This window comes from Polypterus senegalus, chromosome 10 (assembly GCF_016835505.1).
Source record: "Polypterus senegalus isolate Bchr_013 chromosome 10, ASM1683550v1, whole genome shotgun sequence".
Classification (NCBI taxonomy): domain Eukaryota; kingdom Metazoa; phylum Chordata; class Cladistia; order Polypteriformes; family Polypteridae; genus Polypterus; species Polypterus senegalus.
In genome coordinates, this window is record NC_053163.1 from 2947645 (window position 1) to 2964355 (window position 16711).

Consider the following 16711-nt stretch of genomic DNA (forward strand, 5'->3'; position numbering starts at 1 on the left):
GCACCATATCTCTCTTGTCTGATTATTTCCACCATGGTTGCTCAAGGGGTATATACACAGGTTCAAGTATGTCCTGCATTTCTAAAATATAACACGTGTCCTGCTGGAGACAACTCCCCAACCTGCACCCACCCCTCCACCTGCCCCTCATGCCCTGCTTTTTTAAAGTCATCCAAACTCTGCTTCTCCCGGCTGGTGTTTCAGTTTTCTTCTCCATTGCTCCAACGTGCCCAGCGCCCACACCCACGTGACTCCTCCATAGTAAACAACGAGCTGACATGTTGGCGAACGCAATGTCAAACAGCCTCAGTTTAGCAGACTAATTAGCGAAGTGATCTGCTGACAGTCCCTGGAGGACACCTAATGGGACACAAAGGGATGAGCTCTGTTCCATGGGGAGAACCTTTCCAGATGTTTCAGATGATTATGCTTCATTTTGTTCTAATATCTAATGATCGACTACTGATTGAGTGCAACATCTTGTTAGTTTAGACCTCAGTGTTCTGAGAACATTTAATGTGTTCTGAGAAATCGTTTAGGTAAGTTGAGAAAAACGCTAACAAAGCCAGTAGTTTCAGTTTGCATCTTTTGAATAATTTTAGAGTAGAGGGGATATTATAGTCATGGTGGACTTGAATAAGCCAAACCTTAACTGGGTTAGTCCTACAGACAGAGGAGCACAAGTGCAGGAGTTTACAGACGTAATCAGTGACTGTTTAATAAGACACCAATGAGGGGGAGCGCTGTCTCGAGTTAGGATTTTGTAATAACCAGGATAGAATTGAGATGAAGAGGTGATTGAAGTGCTTGGGGTAAAGTGACCACAATATTCTATAATGCTAAGAGTTTGGACAGGGCACAGATGCAAAGACTAAAACTGGCATTTTGGACAGATAAGACAAAGCCTAAATAAGACAAACTGGGATAAGCTTTAAGGTGTGGAGACAGTTGTGGAGATGTGGGTCTGGTTAAAAGAGATTTTTACATAGAATGCAGGACAAGTTCATCTCAAAATTTAGAAGTGGCAAGAAATTAAAGAAAACTCTGAGGTGGATAAATAAGGAGCTAAAAAAATGAAGTTGCAAAGGAAAGAACAGACGGAAAAAGTGTATAAAACTAGCAATCTCCAGTGTTAGGGCAATAGTGTAGAGAGATATTAGGAAAGAGAACATACTGCAGAAAAGGTGGTAGCAAAAGAACGGTCATGGAGGAGGTGAAGAGTATTAGGGATGGTAAAGGTGATCAGGATTAGAAAGAGGGTGAAAGCTTTGAACTTGCACTTTATAGATCAGGAGTACTCTGATCCAGTCCTAGAGCTACGCAGTGCCTTCAGGTTTTCATTCCAACCAGCTTCATAATTTGAAACAAAGGAACTTGGTGTTTGATTACATACCATGTTAGGGCTTTTATTCCTCCAAAACAAATCTTAATCACACTGCAGATTTTTTATTTATTTTGTGCTCCTTGTAGCTCTTGGTCCTTCCCTTCTCTCTTATTTATTTTGACACATGGCATTAAGCACACATACTTCATGATGCAGGTACGCCAATTTAAATAGGTGGGGCGTCAAAACAAAGAAAAGGGGCAATTGGACTGATTAGCCAAAGGCAGAGTCACAGCAGTGTGAAAAGAAATGACATCCTCCTTCCAGGGGGCTTGGGTTTTTATGGAGGCTGAACCAGAAGGGGCAGGGTCAGTTGCCCAAACTGGGTGTTTTCTTGGCACTGTGGGGACAGAAAGAGAGGACGGTGTTAGTGATAGTACCCCCTCTCTCGTCCTGGTGGGTTATTACATACCTCAGCAGAGCCAGTGAAGAGGTCCTACGCCATGTACACATGACATAAGCTGTAATCTAATGAATCACCAAGGCCAGACAATATTTATCCTTGAATGCTTAAAGAAGTTGGTGAATGAACAAAGAAACCTTTAATGTGCATTTATCAGACATTTCTGATCACTGGAGAAATTCCTAAAGAGTAGAAGCTATCATATATTATATCATATATTATCTAGTCATTATGACGCCTCCCTAATCCCGACACTTTACTGGCTGAGACACTATTTGCCACACAGCACACGGTTTATTTACAGCTATATTACATTATAATATATATATATATATTACATATATTATATTACAGCTTTTCTCTGCTCTCCGTGGCACAGTACATCAAGCACGGCACAGTAGCACAGCCCTTCCCTTTGTCAGTCCTTCCACTTCCACTCCTCCTCATGAGCTCCGTCCACTTCCTTCCAACTCAGGCCATTAAGCGGTGGTGACTGACTCATTTTATAGGGCACCGGGAAGGACTTCTTCTGGAAGTGCTGCCACATAGGGCCCTGCAAGTGTCCAGTCTCTCCCCTGGCAGTGGCAATGGGCCCCAGAAGGGGTGAGCTTTCTTATTCATGACTCTTGGCTTCACTGGAAGCCAAGGTGCTGCCCTCTGTTCAGTAACTGTCCTGAAAATCCTCCGTCCTGGCCAGGTAAGGGCCCAAGCCATCCACCACATCATATACAGTAAAAAATGTTACCAGGCTGATCTGAGTTACTTTAGGCTGGCAGATACATTAATGGAAGGAATCATTAAGGTGAAAGATCAAGGAGCATATGTCTGAAATAGGAAGGTCATGCTTCACTAATGTGGTGGAATTCGATGAGGAAGCAACAAAAGTATTTGATACAAAATGTGCATATGACTTTATTTATCATCTCCAGTGTGGAGACAGGCACAAAATTGGCTCAAGCAGCAGACACCATAGGGTTTATGGTGAGAGGAGCCTCTTCTAAATTAGGTGATGTTAAGAGTGGTGTCCCTCAGGGGTCAGGGCTGAGACCACCAGTCTATGTAAATAACTAGTCGGTTAAGCACAACGATCATATCAAACTCGGACGAATGGCAGATAATGTATTTCCAGAGGGACTTGGACAGAATAGATAGATAGATAGATAGATAGATAGATAGATAGATAGATAGATAGATAGATAGATAGATAGATAGATAGATAGATAGATGAAAGGCACTATATTATAGATAGATAGATAGATAGATAGATAGATAGATAGATAGATAGATAGATAGATAGATAGATAGATAGATAGATGAAAGGCACTATATGATAGATAGATAGATAGATAGATAGATAGATAGATAGATAGATAGATAGATAGATAGATAGATAGATAGATAGATAGATAGATGAAAGGCACTATATGATAGATAGATAGATAGATAGATAGATAGATAGATAGATAGATAGATAGATAGATAGATAGATAGATACTTTATTAATCCCAAGGGGAAATTCATGATGAATGCATACTTGGGCAGATTTGTAGACCATTACAATGAATGTCAATAAGTACAGTATTGCCCCGGAATCATAAACTCCCCAGAACTCGAACAACTTGGAATCCGAATGAAAAATTCAAGCAAATTTTGTGGTGGAATCCGAACGCCCAGCACGTTGTTCGTGTGTTTTGTGCATACGTTTCACCAGCGCTCGGGCCGCCCATACGCCTTGTCTTTCAGTTCATTGTTGCAAGTTGTAGTGAAAGCATCTTGTTTGATTTTTGCTGCTAGTTTTATGCTTTTGTGCCTGTTTTGTGTTATTTCTTTATATAATAACAACTTAGTGTATTCGCCATGGGTCCTAAAAAGTGTAGTGAGGAAAGGAAGAGGAAAGAGGAAAGATGTTTGAGCTGCCATTGAAGTTAAGAAAGATCTTATCGCTAATCATGAAAGCGGTACACGTGTGGTTGATCTCGCTACTGTGTTCAGGATGCCTAAATCGACTGTTTGTACAATTTTGAAAAATAAAGAAGCTATCAAAGCAGCTGATGTGGTGAAAGGGGTTACGACACTGACCTCTAGGAGATTGAAAAGTGTTGTGACCAGAGCAGGGTAACATAATTAGCCAGCATGGGTAACTCAGAACGTTAACTTCTTTGTTTTACGACAGGCACACACTTATCTCCAGTCAAGAAGAGCATTCTTTAATTCAAGACTCCTTTGCTATCCTTTCAACTGGTAACACATTTTATAAAAAACTCCCCCTAGCGTTCTGGCAGAAACTTCAACCGAACACAACAAAAAGTATGGAAGAGATGGAAAAACTGCTCTTAGTTTGGATTAATGAAAAACAGCTGGCTGGTGATGTGATTTCTGAGATGATAATTTGTGAGAAAGCTGAGGTCCTCCACGATGATTTAGTGAAAGGTATGCCTGATACTGGTGCTCAAAAGGAGGAGTTTAAAGCCAGTTAATATTTGATCTTAAAATCCAGTGTATTTACTGTTAAAACCATTTTGAAAATTCGAGTTTGTTGGACACAGGAATGGATTAATCCAGTTTATATTATTTTAAAATGGGCAAAATTGCCTTGGAACTCAAACGATTTGGAACTCGAATGGGGTTCTGGAATGGATTAAGTTTGGATTCCAAGGTATCACTGTATACGATAAAAAATGTTAGAAATGAATAAAAAAGGTGAGGTTTGAAACTTGATAGTGCATCTTATGAGATAGACCTGGGACTCGTAGTTTACTCAGCATTATCTCCATCAAAAGAGTGGACAGAAGTGATTTCAAAGGCTAGAAGATATATAGTGCCACACAGATATGGAGTGTTCGTTAAGCAGGGTTAAAACATACAAGTGAGAGCTTAAAGTCCAGTTTTGGTCTCCATATTACACAAAAGACAGAGCAGCACTAGAGGAAGTCCAGAGGAGAGCAACTTAGCTGACTCCACGACTGAGAGGTCTGAGCTATGAGGAGAGACTGAAGGAGTTGAATCTTTTCAGTTTAGCAATTGGAGATTTAAATGTAATATGACTGAAGTGTTTAACATTATGAAGGGAATAAAAACAGTGGGGACCATCCGAGCATTTAGATTAAAATGAATTCTTCAACAAGAGCAAAAGGACACAGTTGGAAACCCGTCAAGGGCAGATCTCAAGAATCTCTTCACACAGAGAACCACAAACACATGAAATAAATGACCAGGTAGGGTGATGAATGGCAGGACTTTCTCCCACACCACTATGACTGTCTCAAAGAAGAAAGGATCTTAAGTACAGGAGAGTGATCTCCATCATGGCCAATTGCCATTCAATGAATGCAGAGTTCAGTGTTTTATAGTCAGGAGATTGTATCAAGGCTTAGCGTTAGCGTTAGGGTTAGGGTGACCACTGTGATGTCTCCTTTGCAGTTCCAGTACAGCAGGTATTTGGGTTGTTATGTGATTCATGGCATGTTCTGGGCACCACAGACACACACTGGCAACTTTTACACCTTCCGTTTCTTTATTAGCTATATGAATCTGGCATTTTAGGGATGGCCACCAGCTTCCCAGAGCTTTGAAGCCTTCTGCCCCAGATCTATGTTTTCAGGTCCACATGTGATTTCCTGGCCTGAACCCCTTAATATGAAGAAGCAGTTGTTGTTGTTCTGTTTTTCAGGAATACAAAAGAAGAAGATCCTGCCTTCTGAGGAGCCTTCATTTTCACAATGTGTAATTAAGGGCAACAATCCAAAACTGAGGCTGTTATATTAGTGACCCTACTGTGTGAGGAAATCACAAGAGTATAACCACAGGTGTGGCCTCGTTCTGCCAAGAGAGTTGAGTTCCTTTCATTTTAATTTCTGCAGGTCAATCAGCGTCTCCTCTCATGATGGCAGCAGCTAAACCTTCTCCGTCTTCTGATCACTACGCCTGTCCAGTGTGTCTGGAGGTCCTGAAGGACCTGGTTACTATCCCATGTGGACATAACTACTGTATGGAATGCATTATTAAGTACTTGGATCAGTTAGTCTCAAGGGGGTCTTACAGCTGCCCTCAGTGCAGAATGGAATTTCATTCAAAGATTTACAAAAACACAACCCTTAGGAATCTGATTGAAGATGTAAAGGAAATGGGGGTCGGCAAAGCTCACTTGGAACCTGCAGCCTTCCAGTTATACAAACTGGAGAAACCCACTGGGAACCTCAAAGAGAAGCTCTGCTCAAAGAACCAGAGACTCCTGGAGATGTCCGGTAGGACCGAAAAAGCTGCGTCTGCCCGATGTGTGCGCAGATTGAACACAAAAGTGAGGAGATAACTGAGAGAAAGGTAAGGAGCGGACTGGGGAAGGGACAAGTCACCTGGAGTTGACAACAGGGGGCCGACTGTAGGATCCTTCAGATTTTGTTAGACATTTCACCATCCAGTACTTAATAAAATGAATTAAATTAACAGAACAGTGAGATAGGAAGACTCTCTCTCTATATGTAAAACCCAACGTATGTCTGTCTGGCTGTCTGTCTGGCTGTCTGTCCGCTTTTCAGGAGAGAACTACTTAGCAGATTTAGATTGGGATTGAACATTCCGATTGATTTTGTGATTTCTCTCATTGTGCTAAGTATCATAGTTTGCTTGCAGTACCAATTTATGTGCGCAAATCCGAGAGACACGCAGCAGGCTGAGTACCTTACATCCGCATGGCTAGCGAACGAGAGAACTACTTCATGGCTTTACATCGGGTTTTTTTCGATAATTTGCTTGAACATTCCGGTTGATTTTGTAATTTCTCTCATCACGCTAAGAATCATAGTTCACTTGCAGGAGCGATATATTCACGCTAATCCAAGAGAGAGGCTGCGGGCCAAGGGGTGGGGGAAGCATAACATCAGGAGTGGGGAGCCGGGCGGGGGGTCCTTCTCACTGTCCTGTTTCACTACTACACGGGTGGAGCCGCGGCGAACAGCTAGTACAGTATGTATGCCTATTTCTTCTATGTACACTTTGTTTTTTGTCTCTTTCTTTGGTAATATTTTATTGTTACTGTTGTGAGAAGATGTTGAGGTAAGAATCTGATTGAACTCCGCACACTACGTACTCTACACACAACAGTAAATTTGAACATGGACTTGGCAGTGACCAGGGCTGGATTAAGACAAAATTGGGCCTGATGCTGCAGCGTAAAATAGACCTATTTTTTTTCTCAGCACTGGTGCACGTGCATTCGGCACTCACCGTACATGCGCACTCAGACCGACCAAGGAGCCTTAATTGCTTGTAACGCAACCAGCCAGCCTTCATTGAACATGAATAATAATAACGACGTAGTATCGTAACAACTCGAGATTAACATTAAACTACGTAACATCAACATTCAATAGCAATTGTCTGAAAAGTGCACTTAATGCAGAAAACCTAACAATGAAATACACAAAATTTTGCACTTCTCTTCCAAAACAGAGTAAGAAAAAATGAATTTGCAGAGACATTGGGTCAAAGTGACTCAGTTCAGGCTCTTGAGGGTAAAGATTTGTCCACGATTTAAATTTCACAATAGACCAGAATCCTGTCGAGGATTTTGAAAGCGGGCTGGCTTTTAGTTTTACCCTTTACAGATAACCATTTAAATAGTCATCGATTTTTACCGTACAACTAACTTTCAAGGTGAAAAATTTACTACATGGCACTTACTGAAAAATAATAAAGTGGCAAGAATCCCCAAGATATTGCAAAAAACGCAGCTAAATTACAAAGTAAACTGTTAAATGTAAAATTGATAGCATTAACTTGAAATCTTCGGTTAACAATAAACACAACGATGTTATACTGTAGTTACGCAAAGAACAACAGTAACTGTATAATAAGTAATGCTGTGTCTAGGCGTCTGAAAGTTGGACTTCAAATTTAATTCTAAGAATTATTTTGAGGTTAATATAGCAAAGGAAAACCGTTCAGCTTCCGGAAAATTCTCGTCTGTTTTCATCTGGGCCTATGTTAGGAATGGGCCTAATGCTCCAGCATCAAGAGCACCCACATTAATCCGGCCCTGGCTGGGACTCAGACCGTAGTAAGAGTGGTTGTGTCTGCGCACCATCAAGGGCGTGAAGTTAATATTATTATTATTGTAAACTTCATTCCTTCACTTTCAAAGGCTGTCAGATCTCCACTCATGACGTCAACGAGTATTTCTTCCTTGTTGACTGATCGTTCCTCCTGCCCACTGTGTCTGGGGGTCCTGAAGGAGCTGATCACTATGTCGTGTGGACATGTTTTCCATATGGTCTGTATCAAGGAGTATCTGGACAAGCTGGATAAAGAGGAGGCCTTCAGCTATCCTCGGTGCAGACAGATGTGTAACGTGAGTGCTGAGAGTAACAGAAATGCCATGTTAAAAGATATAATAGAGAGACTGAAAGATGTGGAAGTCGATGTCACTCTTTCTTCGAGTCACGCCGGACCTGATGATGTGCCCTGTGACGTGTGTACTGGGAGAAAACAAAGCTGAACAATGATACGTGTGTTGCTCTTTTTCAAGACTGAATACATTCCATGTTTCTGTTTTGGCTTCTCTCAAATGGCCCACAGTGGACTACAGCAGTTCCTTCACCAAGAAAATAATTTGAAATGAAGGGATCTTCAGCAATTTGTGGAATGCATCCATACGATTAAGAAACCATCTTATTGTGATTCAAGTTTCTCCTTCAGTCTATTGACAGGATTACATCAGAGGTCATTGGCCTGATTACACATCACAGAAGGAGGGAAGAGAGAAAGGCAAAAGGGCACATGGAGCAGCTAGAGAAGGAGATCGAGGAGCTAAGGAGGACAAGTGCTGAACTGACCGAGCTTTCACAGACGGATGACCTAAGGGTGAGGGGTCTACGGGACACCAGGAAGATCTCTTGACACGCAAGTCTTTGTCTCTCATTCCCTCTTTTCTTCTCTCCTCCTCACGTAGAAGTTCTCTGTGACCTTCCTGGAGATGATTTCAGGTCTAACATTGATCCTTTTGGAGATTTCCTTTTTGAATTTCTGAGACGGAGCCTTTCTGTTGTAAAGAAGCATCTGGAGGAGAGCAACAGCTTGGAATTTTTGGAGACCAGTGAGGCCGATGAATTGGGGCGTCCTCAGTCAATCCAAAGAGGCTCAGAGGACAGAGGAGGAGGAGAAGAAGACGCCCAGCAAGTCGTGGACACTCAAGGCACACATTCTGGTGTTCTCTCTTTTCCTCTACAGAATGAGACAGACAGAAATGCCAAGTGCCACATCACTACAAGGTTTTCCCACCGGGGAGTTGTGTCATCAGTTATTCCAGTAATACAATGGGTGGCCAAAGATTCTCCTGATTTTACAAGGCGTGGTGGCTATTAAAGCAGGAGACTGCTACTGTAAATTCATTTTAATGAATCAAACATTCATTCCACAAAGGATGAAACCGTTTCCCCACAGCTGTGACCTTTTCCTTCTGAACCTTCCTTGAAACATTTCCAGAACCCGTTTGTCGTTGTGTTGGTTCCTTGTTGCTCCATCTGCAACCCACTTCTCCAAAATGGCACCCGTGATGTTAAAGCAAACAATCCACATGGCTTGAGTTTGGACTTGCTTTGCTTTGTTGTGCTCTCCTCATCGTTGGTGTTTTCCAGTGCACTGACTGTTGTTTCATCTCAGGTTTGTACTCGGAGATCCACGTCTCTTTGCATGTGATGACCTTCTTTTCAAAATTTCATGTCTGCTTCAATGTGCCCAAACATGTCAGCACAAATTTGTTTGAGATTTTCTTTTAGGTTGGGGAGGTCAGAAGCTTTGGGACAACCCTGGCACAAACTTTCGTTATGTTCAGATTGTTGTACAAACTTTTCCTGACAATCTCTCGACGTGGACCATTTCTGCAGTCGTTCTAAATCCTCAATCATTGTCGATTTCTTGGGAATTTGATTTTTTTGAATTTTGCACTTTCTGGTTGAATTTTACAGTGCATGGTTTCCCAGGATGTTGATCATCTTTTCCATCCTCTCAACCTCCACTAAATTGTTTGTGCCACTGGAACACATTTGCACGTCACATGTATTTCTCCACATAAATTCTCAGTTTGCATCCGACAAAATTTTGGTAGCCGTTTTGTTCAGTTTCAGCAAAAAATCCCAAATTGATATCAATTTTCAAACTGATAATTTTTCAGGGTGCCCGTGAAATGTTTATCCTTCCTTGGCCCACTTTTGGTAGGCACTAACCACTGCATACTGGGACCAACCCCACAAGACCTGCTGTTTCGGAGGCACGATGACCCAGTGGTCTGGCCATCACAATGTGGCCCTTGTCAAAGTCGCTCAGATCCTTACGCTTGCTCATTTTTCCTGTTTCCAGCCCATCAACTCCAGGAACTGACTGGTCACTTGCTGCCTAATATATCCCACCCCTTGACAGGTGCCAGCGGAATTAGATAATCCATGGTATTCACTTGACCTGTCACTGGTTTTAGTGGTGTGACTGATTGGTGTATAATTATTCACACTGTTTCTGCCACCAATTTATTTATTTACCGCCAGTGTTATTTTGAGCTCCCATTGTTAGAACACCGCCTGCTGCCCACGTTAGTCATGATGTGACATGATAAAGTGCACCACAAACCATAACCAAGTACATGGATTCCCTTTTCTTGTTGTTGAATTGGTTAAATACTCTTGTTGATTCTCCAGTTTAGAACGTCTTTTCTGAATATGAATATTTGTCTCACATTTTGATTTTGATCGATAGGATTTCATATCTCAAAGATAGGGTGAGAAGCTCAGTCATCCGGGAGGGGTTAGGCTTAGGGTTAAAACCTCAGCGTAGAGCCGCTGCTCCTCTGCATCGAGAGGAGTCAGATGAGGTGGCTCGGGCATCTGATCAGGATGCTTCCTGGACGCCTCCCTGGTGAGGTGCTCTGGGTACGTCTAACCAGAAGGAGGCCCCAGGGAAGACCCAGGACACGCTGGAGGGACTATGTCTCCCAGCTGGCCTGGGAACGTCTCAGGATTCCCCCAGAAGAGCTAGAAGAAGTGGCCGGGGAGAGGGGAGTCTGGGCATCTCTGCTCAAGCCGCTGCCCCCGCGACCTGATCTCAGATAAGCAGAAGATGATAGATGGACGGATGGATGGATGGATTTCTGATCTCTCAGGGTGTGATGATTTTCCCCCTTGTGGTGGGCATGTTGTGGTATTTGTTGAGTCTCCTGGTGCTGAGGAACAACATCACGTGACACTCATGAAAGTCACACATGAAATTCCTTGTGTTTGATGTTCTGCTTTCATCACTTTAAGTCTCCGGCATCACAAATGACAGCAGATAACTCCACTCGTTTTCTTTTCTCGTCTCTCTTTTCAGACTCATTTCCGCTCACCCTGGACCTCAACACGGCAAACAGATGGCTTCAACTGTCAAAAGGGAACAGGAAGGTGACATTTGAGAAGACGGTTACTGGCTACCCTGACCACCCTGACAGATTTGATACGAGTTTCCAAGTTCTGGGCAAAGAGGGTCTGAGCAAGAGTCGCTTTTACTGGGAGGTCGAGTGGACTGGAGACAGAGTCGAGATCGGAGTTGCATACAATGGAATAAGAAGGAAAGAATGGAGTGACGAGTGTCTCCTTGGGTTCAGTGACAAGTCCTGGTGTTTGTCCTGCTCTAATTCCTCTTTCTCTGTGTGGCATAATAACAAAATAACCCACATTTTTGCCCTTTGCCCCCTTCAGTCGCAGAATTGGTGTGTTTCTGGACTGTCCTGCTGGCTCTCTGTCCTTTTATAGCGTCTCAGACACAACGACCCTCATGCACAGGTTCAACGCCTCCTTCACTGAGCCGCTCTATCCAGGGTTTTGGGTTTCACCAAACTCCAGTGTGACAATCTGTCCTCTGTACCCCTCTGAGCATTGACTGGTGTCATCTGCAGGCCACCTCATGTCTTCTGTCACACAGGCTACCTTGCTATTTTGGAGTGAAGAGGAAAACTCCATGGATCCTGCTGGATTTCATTTTATCATTTCATTCCTGGTACCTCACACACATACCTACTGGACACCCAGGCATTCCTCCCTCTGGTCAGTGGATACTCCATCTTTCACTAAGGGTCATCAAGTAAATGAAGAAATGACCATGAGCTGACATCCATTTGGCCTCTCATGCCCTAATGCACACATGGTGGCGCTCTCCTAACTGTTTAAAATTGAAATCCAGCCTGAAGTCAAATGGCAAGCAAAGTTGTGGGGATAGCAAGGCCATGTGAGATGAGTCAGTGTCATTCAGAAATGAATTCTTTATTTGGCTTGTTCATATTAGGAGCAAGTGCAAGTCAGAAGTCAGAACTGATTGGTAAAGTCCTTTACATTTATTACTTTTTTTAAATCCTGCCTAACTAATTAAAACAGGCCAAGGAAGATGAACAGAAAGACGCCAAATCCAAATAGTACAATACACTCATAGTTTGAAAACTTTAAAGTCTATAGAATCTTGTACCCAAGTCCAATACACAATCCAAACTTCGCTATCAAACAAATGTAGCAGAAGATCAAGGCCTATTCCCTGTGTGAGGTTTTAACCCTAAACAAACTATGGAACGCATGGACAATTCTGTTTGGATGTTATCCGCAACCTTGGACAATCTGGAATAGCATGGCGTGATCTTTATTTGGTGCCCCGTTGATGTCACCCATCATGACTTATGGTTATCAGGCCTCTGCAGTCGCAATCAATGGTTGACTATTCAGAGTCCAAAATGATAGCAGCAGTAAAAAAAGAAGATGATGAGATGAGAACAATAAAAATGAAAATACTAAAAAATGTCCAGAATGAAACTAAAAATAAAAAAGGGAGACATACTTATGTCTGCGGTGGGTTGGCACCCTGCCCAGGATTGGTTCCTGCCTTGTGCCCTGTGTTGGCTGGGATTGGCTCCAGCAGACCCCCGTGACCCTATTCGGATTCAGCGGGTTAGACAATGGATGGATGGATGGACATACTTATGTCTGGCACTTCCCAAACCGTCCTTTATGGAGAATCCCAAGCCAGTATTTTGTTATTTCATTATCAAATTCACTTTTTTCACTGTTATTCCTAAACCTTACAATTTCTATGTGAATATTTACCACCTGCACTTGTAATTATTTATGATTTTTTTTTCTGTTTCCTTAATAATTCATTTTACCATTTGGCCTCATCTTTCAGGCCTCCCTCTTTTATTGCCTATTTTTATTTACATGTGCTCATGTGATTTTTATTATTTGTTTTTCATTTTTTGTAGTTATTGTAATTTCATTATTTATAAGGTTTAGTCTACACATATAAAATCCTAAAGTCTGCCCGTCTGTCACAGGATTACTCGTAAATTACTGGGGCTAGAACTTGATGCTGGTCTTAATCAAAAGCTGATGACCTGATCTGGTCTGGAAATTCAGAACATTTTAGGTAAGAGAAACATGGTGGTCTTGTCCTGTGGTTGTCTGTCAACAGCAAAGTGATCAAGAGACCAAGATATATCCACCATGATGGCACAGTCTGAAAAAGTCCAAAAAAAATGTTGACGTGCCAACCAGTTGGCAATATTTAATATTGGAGCCAGCAAGTCAGCATAAAAAGGTGCACAATGGTGCAAACAAGAACAAAAGGCAATAGGTAGTGTGAGAGGTGGCCAGCCGTTTATCCTGGCCAATACATCCACACCGCCAGATGGAGTCCTCCCTGAAACATGGAAGTGCCCGCAGGGCATCATGGACAATGGAGTTCGGTTTCACAGCCCTGCTGGATACCGTGGGGGCCACCAGGGAACGCTGCAGGGAGACACCAAAATTGTTTCTATTACAACATAAATGATGTAAATCAGTCCTCAGGGCATTCAGGCTTCACATGAAAGAATTTGATGATGGTGGGCATGCGGACTTCTGGCCTTCAATCCATCAGTGTAAGGACTGCACGGTGCCCTGATCAGGTGGTGGAGGTGCAAATCATCAAAGAACAGCAGAGAATAGTAGGGAGTAGTACGGGTTGCACAGCCATGATGAAAATGACAATTTAATGCACATATAGCTTAACAACAATACACTAAGCCATGAGAAAGCCATTACAAATTAATGGAGTGCTCCACCGTATTAGCCTGCCGTATTTCTATCAATAAACTCGTATTCCAGATTTTAGGTGCCTAGCAACAGGAGGTCGCCTCATCACTTCTTGTAAGTTTAGCTCTTGAAATTCTAAGCAGACACTCACTTTAAGATCTAAGGGTACAACTTGGAGTGTAAGGTGACAGGAAGGACGTAGCGAGATTATTTAAGGCTTTGTAAACCATTAGCAGCATTTTAAAGTCAGTACTAAATGGCACAGGTAGCCAATGCAACAACGCTAAGACTGGTGTGTTAAGATTCTGGCAGCCTAATTCTGCACTCATTGCAACCGATTAATGTCTTTCTTGGGTAGTCCTGAGAGGAGTGCGTTACAGTAACGTAGTCGACTAAAAGCAAAACTAACTTTTCAGCCTCTTGCAGAGTTATAACAGATCTAACTTTTGCTATGAGCGGAAGCGCTAAAAAGACACAAACTAGAGGAGCCGATTAGTAATCTTGGAAAGAGAATGTGCACAAGACATTACAAAGTTCTGGAAATGTTCTGTAGTGGACTGACAAGAGCTTTCTTTGCGCAATGTGTGTGGTGACTGAACATAGGAGTCATGATCTGGTGACACTGGATGAGGAAAGAGCGAGGAAACAGGTAAGGAGAGCATTAGGAACCAGAAGTGTTAACTGGGAAGAGAAGATCATGTCGGGGAGAGGAGAGGTGTCATTGTGGGCTTAAAGGGTTGAGTTTCATGACATTCATTATCCGAGTGTGTTGTCCTCTAGGGTTTGTCCTTTCTGAATGAGGTTCCTACAAACACAGCAGAAGAACAGGCATGGAGATGTCTACAATACTCGCACCTTGCTGGCTTTTGCTGTTCTCAATCAGTTTACCAGGGAAGTAAAATGAAATGTGATTAGAAGAAATCGGTGGGACAGCAAACATGTCTTTAGGACTGAGAAGAACCATGTCATTAAGAAAATGTTAGGAAAGGCCTTCATCACTGGCTCTGACGTGTTTTCATTTTTTAAAAAACCTTTTTATTGTCCTTTAAATATTATTGGATGGATGTTGTTATCTGCGGTGGGCTGGCACCCTACCCAGGGTTTGTTTGCTGCCTTGTGCACCGGCTCCAGCAGACCCCTGTGACCCTGTAGTTAGGATATAGCGGGTTGGATAATGAATGGATGGATGGATTTTGTTATTAATTATTAATTTATTATTTATTATTAATGTAATTCTCTGTTATTGCATATTTTACACAATGAATGGGGCAGAACTTCAGACAAAATGCACTATTAGAGGAAGCAAACCTGAGCGAACACAATAATCAGGACGCTGTTTATTCAAGGAGCCATGTTGTCCAACACCCCGATCACCCACAGCTTCAGCAGTTGGTCGCAGCACCTCTGCCATCAGGAATCAGAGCTGGACACTTTCTATAATTTCTTCAATCAGCAGCAGTGCTGCTTTTGGTTCAGACATACCTGCAGTTTTGAGGGGGTTTAAAGACTTTCTGAGTCCACTGTGCAGCTAGCAATTCATTTTTAAAGACAACCAAGAAGAGATGTTACAATGAATGTCGAAAGTCAGCCTGGTATTTGTGCACATCTACGGTTCTTCTGCTCGGAGAAGGTCAATTCAAAGAATGAGAGGAGAGCTGGGTCTTTAATTCAGAAGCTCAATTCCATTTGCATGGACTCTTCAGTCCTTCATGAGAAGATTTTCTGGAATTTACCAAGATGTTAGCAAAATGCATGTGTTTGGAATGTTGTGAGCAAACAACTGGATACCTGACAGCTGGATTATGTCACATAAATAATTGGAGATTTTTTTATTTGCAGTTTTATATTGATTACTATTGTTGAAGCCTACCACTTCAGGAACTTTGTGGTCATCTCCATTTTCTCGGCCATCACTACAAACAACATGAGCTGAGGAACAGATAACAACATGTGGACAGCATTCCTTGCTGTTCTACCCATCATGAGTAACCAAAGTCGCTCAGATGGACTGCACTCGGGATGTGAACCCCGGTCTCCTTACTGTCAGGCTGCAGAGCTGCGGCAGCACATATATTTGTGTTTATCCCAAAACTAAACTATTAATGTAAAAACACTGCTCACAAATGATCTACGGTATCACAGTGGAGAGATAAAAATGTATTTAAACCCCCCAAAAGGTTTTATGAAGGTGCCCACAAGACTTTAGAGCAAATCCTGGTGTATCTTAGTTATCATTTACTAGACTTTCCTAGAAGTCGAGAGTTCAAATTGTTTTAATCCAAATTTAATGGCCATTAGGCCCTGTGGAGGCTTCAGCTGTCTGTCACAAAGGAGTTTGATACTGATAGTGTGGTACACTGGAGACCCGCCATCACAATTGGTGTGTTTACTCGTAGGCCTTCAAAGGGATGTGTCGCTTGTTTAGCTCTCATGTCTTCGGAGGTAACGCTGGCGTGGAGTGTCAGGCTTAATCTCCAGCTGACCTTCCCTGCCTGCCGATCAGGAACCCTGAGGCAGCTCGTCAGCTTCTGTCCTGCCTCTGCTTCACAGCCGTCCTCAGTGCAGATGATCATCACTGTAGATCTGACGCCTGCGATTAGCAGGTATTACATTTGATAATAAGTCAGCCATAAAGGCCCATGTAGGTTTTACGACAAGATGGAATGAGAGAAAACCTGAAAGTAAAGATTTTTCGATAAACGACAATGAAGCTCTAATTATTTATAGTCACCATGACTGCAGGTGTGTCCTTATGCCCTCAAAGAGATGTGCTGCTTGTTGAGCCTGCTTTTCTTCAGCAGTACGGCCCATGTGGGTGTGCCAGGCCGGATCTCATCTATACAGGAAGCA

The 16711-nt window shown here is 42.5% G+C and overlaps 1 pseudogene; it reads left to right on the plus strand.

Moving 5' to 3' along the window:
• Positions 1-5670: 5670 nt before the first annotated feature.
• On the plus strand, positions 5671-11687 carry LOC120536341 (annotated as a pseudogene).
• The last annotated feature ends 5024 nt before the right edge of the window (positions 11688-16711 follow it).